The sequence below is a fragment of the Benincasa hispida genome, chromosome 7 (genome assembly GCF_027475165.1).
Source record: "Benincasa hispida cultivar pf3 chromosome 7, pf3_genome.v1.1, whole genome shotgun sequence".
In the NCBI taxonomy this organism is placed as follows: Eukaryota; Viridiplantae; Streptophyta; class Magnoliopsida; order Cucurbitales; family Cucurbitaceae; genus Benincasa; species Benincasa hispida.
Window position 1 is genome coordinate 14,164,780 of NC_143484.1, and position 6,560 is coordinate 14,171,339.

Genomic DNA, 6,560 nt, shown 5'->3' on the forward strand with positions numbered 1-6,560 from the left:
ATCGTCTATACGACCGTACAGTCTTTTAGTAAACGACAAAAGGATTTTCAAGCTTCTACATTCTCTCTCCCCTAACTCTTGTTATCAACTATTATATCTGAGTGAATTGTGATTATTAACGTGAAGATCTAGTCATCTGGGACAACAATTGGTAACATAGCTTAGTGAACAGTTCAAGATAGCTCCAAGATTTGAATTCATGATTTGAAATAGTAAATCTTAAAGACCAAGAATGGCAACTACAAGATATAAGATTGAGAAATTTGATGGCAAGACAGAATTTGAACTACGTAAAGCAAATATGAAAGCAGTCCTGGGGCAGCAGAAAACTCTCTTAGCCATTACGAACCCTGCGAATACCCTGAAACATTCTCCAAGGCAGACAAAGAGACTATTAAATCAAATGCATATGGAACCGTCGTTCTCAATGTCACAGATAGTGAGGCAGATTGTCAACCAGCCTACTGCCTATGCCCTGTAGAATAAGTTGAATAAGATATATCTCAACAAAGATTTTTCCAATAAAACTTTCTTGAGGGAAAGATTTTTCACTTAAAAGATGGATCCAGCAAAGTCCCTCACGGATAATCTTAATGAGTTCAAGAGGCTATATTCTGAGTTCAGATCGGTTGGAGATAATTTTGGAGAAGAGAATGAGGCATTCATACTATTGAATTCTCTACCAGAATCCTTCAAAGATGTGAAGACTGCATTAAAGTACGATAGAGAAAGAATTACCACAGAAGCTATCATATCCATTGTAAGAGTCAGAGAGCTTGAATTGCAAATGACTAAGAAGGATCAACCAGAAGGTGAAGGCTTGTTCTCATAGGGGAAGAACAAGAACAATGGGAAGGGCAAACAGAGATCGCTTCATTGTAGTAAATTACTCATCGTTTACTCACGAGACTACACCATAGCCCTCACGAGAGACTAAACGATGGTGAGAGATTTACTAAACGACCGTGTATAGCGAGAGAAGAAATGATCATATAGAGTGAGATTTACTACACGATCGTGTGAACGATCTAACGAGAGACTAAATGATAAGTACTCTCAGTCTATGCGATAGAAAAAAACATCCTCCCACTTACTTGATCATGTAGTTCGATCATTTCTTCCTCCTTCCCTCTACCAAATTCACACAGAGCCATACCTCCTGGATTCTCACTTCAAGAATACCAAGGTTGCCAAGTGGTAGTGTCAAAGGGTTCTTGTTCGAGGAGCAGACTGTTCGTGTTAGCTAGGCGATTGTGATGAAAGCGGGAGGTTGTTGTTTTATTGATCACGAGAGCGAGAGAATTTCAGAAGAAGAGTTCTTCAAGGGTATGTCTCTCTTTCCATCTGTATTTGATTACTGAAACATGCTGTAATTTGTTCTTGTATGTTTGTGAATGCCTTTATTCTTTCACAATGGACTTGGAAAGATCTTGCTTCTGCTCATAGGTTCTCTTGAATAAGAGTTCCTTCATGAAATTGATGAGAAAGCTACTAAAGATGAGTTGTGGCACAAGAGACTCTCTCATATCAGTGTGAAGGGGCTGCAAGTGCTATCTAAACAGGGAATACTACCAAGAGGTGTTGGAGATAGCCTTAAATTTTTTGAACATTGTATATTCGGCAAAGCAATAAGACAGCAATTCCCCAAAGGACAACACACTTCAAAGGAAATCATTAAATATGTGCATTCAGACTTGTGGGGGCCAGCTCACTCTCCATCTCTTAGTGGAGCAAGGTACTTTTTCTCATTTTTAGATGACTACTCAAGGAAGAGTTGGGTTTACTTTTTACAATCCAAAGATGAGGTATTTAGTAGATTTAAAGAATGGAAGACCTTGATTGAGAAGCATACCTCTAAACAAATTAAATAGTTTAGAACTGATAACGATTTAGAGTTTTTTAGAGAGGAGTTTAATCTGTTTTGTAGGGGGCATGGCATAGTAAGACATAGAATCGTAAGGTACACACCTCAACAAAATGGAATAGCTGAAAGATTAAATAGAACAGTGCTGGAAAAAGTAAGATGTTAGTTGTCCAATGTCTTGTTGCCTGAAAAATATTGGGTTGAAGCTATCTCCTACACCATATACACACTTAATAGATGCCCTCGTCAGTCTATAGAGCTGAAGACTCCTGAAGAGAGGTGGACAGGGTAGCCACCTAAGCTGGAACACCTAAAAGTGTTTGGTTGTGTAGGCTACGTGCACCAAAGCCAAGGGAAGTTGAAACCAAGGGCTGTAAAGTGCATGTTCTTAGGCTTTACACTGGGAGTAAAGGGCTTTAGGTTGTGCCAATTATTGAAAAGAGGTGTGTGAATAGTATTCATGTGGTCTTTAGACTAGATGAGATGTTCATGATGTCAGAACAACCATCTTCTACATTAACAAAGACTAGTAGCACGAGATTTGAGGTGAAGCCTCAAAATGATAATGGAGCTTCTACTTCCTCATAAAATCAAGAGTTAAAAGGTGATGCGGATTCTAAAACCAGAGAGCATGTGTCTAGTGATGAAGTTGAGAAACATGGGGACTTACACAACTACTCATTGGCAAGAGACAGACCTAGAAGAACAATAGTACCACTACCAAGGTACCAAGAGTCTGATTTTGCTAGTGTAGCATCGATTGCTGCCATTTCTTTGAGTAATAATGAACCTTCCAGCTTTGAAGAAGCAACAAATAGCCTGGATGCTAGGCATGGATTAAAGTTATGAATGATGAAATAAAGTCCCTCAATCAAAATGACACTTGGAGACTAGTACCTTTGCCTAAATGGTACAAACCTATCTCCTGTAAATGGATTTACAAATTTAAAGAAAAGATTCCAGGTATGCAAAAGTCTAAGTTCAAGGCTAGGATTGTTGCTAAATGGTTTACTCAAAAGGAAGGCATTGACTACAATGAGGTGTTTTCTCATGTTATGAAGCATACTCACATCCAACTACTTCTTTCCTTACTTGTGCAAAAAGATTTGGATCTATACTAGTTGGATGTAAAGACAGCCTTCCTACATGGGCTGTTGAATGAGAAAATTTACATGAGACAACCTCAATGCTATGTAAAAAGTGGAAAAGAAGACCTTGTTTGTTTGTTGAACAAGTCCATATATGGCCTAAAACAGTCACCGAGATGATGGTATGAGAGGTTTGATGAGGTGATCTCCAAGATGGGGTTCAAAAAAGAGCTCATTTGATTGGAGTGTTTACACAAATATTCGTAATTTAAAGGAACCGATCTATCTACTTCTCTTTGTAGATGACATGTTGCTGGCCAAGAGATCCAAAGAAGAATTGAAGCAAGTGAAAATGCTTCTTAAGAGAGAATTTGATATAAAAGACCTAGGGGAGTCAAGGAAGATCCTAGGCATTGAAATAGAAAGAGACAGAAAATAGGGCAGATTGCTTGTTAGCCAATCTGAACATTGTTCAAAGATATTACAGAGGTTCAAGATGGAGAATGCTAAGTCAGTAGGTACTCCTCTTTCTCCTCACTTCAAGCTTTCAGCTGCCAATAGTCTAAAAAGCGCAAATGAGAAGCATTTGAAGCATATGAAGGTTGTCCCTTAATCCCAAGTAGTGGGGTCTCTTATGTATCTTATGACTTCTACAACACTATCCTATGCAACAAGTATGGTCAGTAAGTACATGGTAAATCCTGGTAGAAGACATTGGGAGGCAGTCAAGTGGATACTAAGGTATCTATGCTCATCCAAGGAGGCAAAAGTCTTATTTAGACAGAATGAGCCATCCAATGATGAAGATTATGGTTATATAGATGCAGACTATGCAGGGGACTTAGACAGAAGATGTTCCCTATTAGACTATGTTTTCCTATAGGAGGAACAATTTGATCAGTTGGAAACCTACATTGCAGCCTGTTGTGGCCCTTTCCATAACAGAGGCTAAGTTCATCGCATTGTCTGAGGCCTTGAAGGAAGGTTTGTGGCTAAAAGGTTTACTAAATGATTTCGACATAACTCAAACTAAAGTGATAACCAGAGCACAATATACCTATTTTAGAATCAGCAGTTTCACAGCAGAACCAAGCATATCGATATCAAATATCATTTCATCAGACAAGAGATTGAGAAAGGGGAAGTCGAGGTAGTGAAGATTCATACCTCTGATAATGCAGCTAATATGCTAACCAAAACTGTTCCATTAAACAAGCTTGGTAGATCCTTGGACCTTCTCGAGTTCGACTTACCTAGAAAATGTTAGCTCAAGTCGGCTCGATGAAGCCAATAGGGAAGGAACTCTGGATACTTATAAAGCTTGAGATTGTTACAAAAAGAATCGAAATCAAGAAGTAGAACATTGCAGCATGCAATTGAATGGTTGTCGACCTTTTTCTGTTAAATGTTGGAACCACCAGAGCTCATCATCGTTAACCGAATTGCCTGCACATATATAAAACAAATTGAATGTGAGATTAATGTAAGAGTGAATAAGAATTCGAGAGAGCATTCGTTCTATAAAACTTTGAAGAGTAATAAAAGAGAACTTCCCAATTTGCACAGTGGACGTAGGCCTTTGGCTGAACCAGTTAAACTCCTGTGTATTTTCTTCTTTCCTCTACGATCGTTTAGATTTTGCTAAGGCATCATTACACGATCGTGTAGTTCCTATCGCATCGTGTACACGATCGTTTAGCTCCACGTTCAATCGTCTATACGACTGTTTAACTCCTCAGTTGTCGTCTGTACAATGGTCTATCTTTAGTCAACTGTCATCTACACGATCGTCTAACGCTTCCTCCAATCGTTTACTTTATTGAACTATCGTTTAGTTCTTAGTGCATTGTCTATACGATCGTGCAGTCTTTTGGTAAACGACAGAAGGATTTTCAAGCTTCTACATTTTATCTCCCTTGACTCTTGAATTGTTATCAACCGTTATATCTAAGTGTATTGTGATTATTAACGTGAAGACCTAGTCATCTGGGACAACAGTGGCACAAAAGATTTGTCATTTCAAGATAAAAAAATTCTAGAAGATAAACAGAAAAAATGCAAGGATTTCAAAAAGAAAGTCGCGTGATTTCTTACAGTAGGAATAACAAGATTTTCTACATTCTTAAAATTCGAAGCGTAGTCATCTTTTTAAGGGTAGTGTAGTGTATTTAGAATAATTGATATATATGTATAAATATGGAAGAAGAAGGGACAAAATTTGGTAATAGATTGGAGTTTCCTAGAAGAACTTCGAACTTGGAAATGGAGACTGACTGCATGACGTGAGACATACAGTTCTGAATATTTTCTTAGCTCAACCAGGCTCCCTCATCAACTGATCCAGCGCATTTTTTTATTACGTTACTATCTTTCTGCATTTTAGAAAAGGAAATTGTGTAATTAATCAAATGACATAGAAATAAGATGAAGGGGAGGAATTAAAACCAATCTGACAAATCCACCTTGGTCTGTAAAGTTTGTTGACTTCCCATTTTGAATTGCTGGGGGATGTTCCTGTAAATCCATATGATTATGGATACTAAGCTCTAATAAAATCAACCTTTTGCTTACCACTTAGATGAGACTATCGGTTGTACTGACTTTCATTTTTTTGGAAAACCAAGTCCAGAATTGTCACTAGCTGTCTTTCCTTTTGTCAATATATCCAGAGATTTCGTACCAGTATTTGGCATCCTGACATTCTTACACACATAATCTTCTCAGTTCTAACTTGAGTAACTTCTCGCTTTATGTCTACAATAATAGACATAAATTTGTGATTTTCAGCTATTAAAGTTTCAGTTTTTTCTTTTTTCTCATCAAGTACTTTCAGTTCACCTTGCCATTTGTTAAAAAGGGCTTGATAAGAAGAAACAACATATACATGTTTAGCAGCATCGTTAACATTTTCTAAATACACATTATACTCGAAAATCTCACATGATGAAGTGTCAAATGAGATGTTACTAACAAGTGTCTTGACATCTTTCTCTTAATCGTTGTTGTCTTCAGACTAATCATCTAATAGGGTTAAAATGTAGCTTTTACTCATCTTCTTCAAGAAATTAGGACATTCTACTTGAAAGTGTCCATAGCCTTCACATTCTTTGCATTTGAAGGACCTTTCTTTCTTAAAATTACAAGAACCTGACTTATCAGCATCTTTCTTACTGCTCTAAGTCTTGAATTATTTGGGATGAAGTAAGCCACCAGGCTTATAGTTTTTAGAATTAAATTTGTCAGACTTCTTTCTGAATCATCAGCAAGGGAATCCTCAGATTCTCTGTCAAGATCATCATGCTCATCTTCAACTGAGGATTGTAAAGTAATTCTCTTATTCTTCTTCTCGAATTTTCCATCAAGGGACATCTCAAAAGTGAGCAAGGAGCCAAATATTCATCTACTTTCAACGATGTTGTGTCTTGATCTTTTTCGATAGCAGTAAATGTCAAATTTCTTAAAGACCTAAGCACCTTCCGAACAAGTCTTACTTCTAAAATTTTCTCCCTCAAGGAAAATAAATCATTTGCAATGTCCAATAACCAAACATTAAAGTCAGCAATTGACTCATCATCGTGCATTTTAAGATTCTCAAACTTCCAAATCAA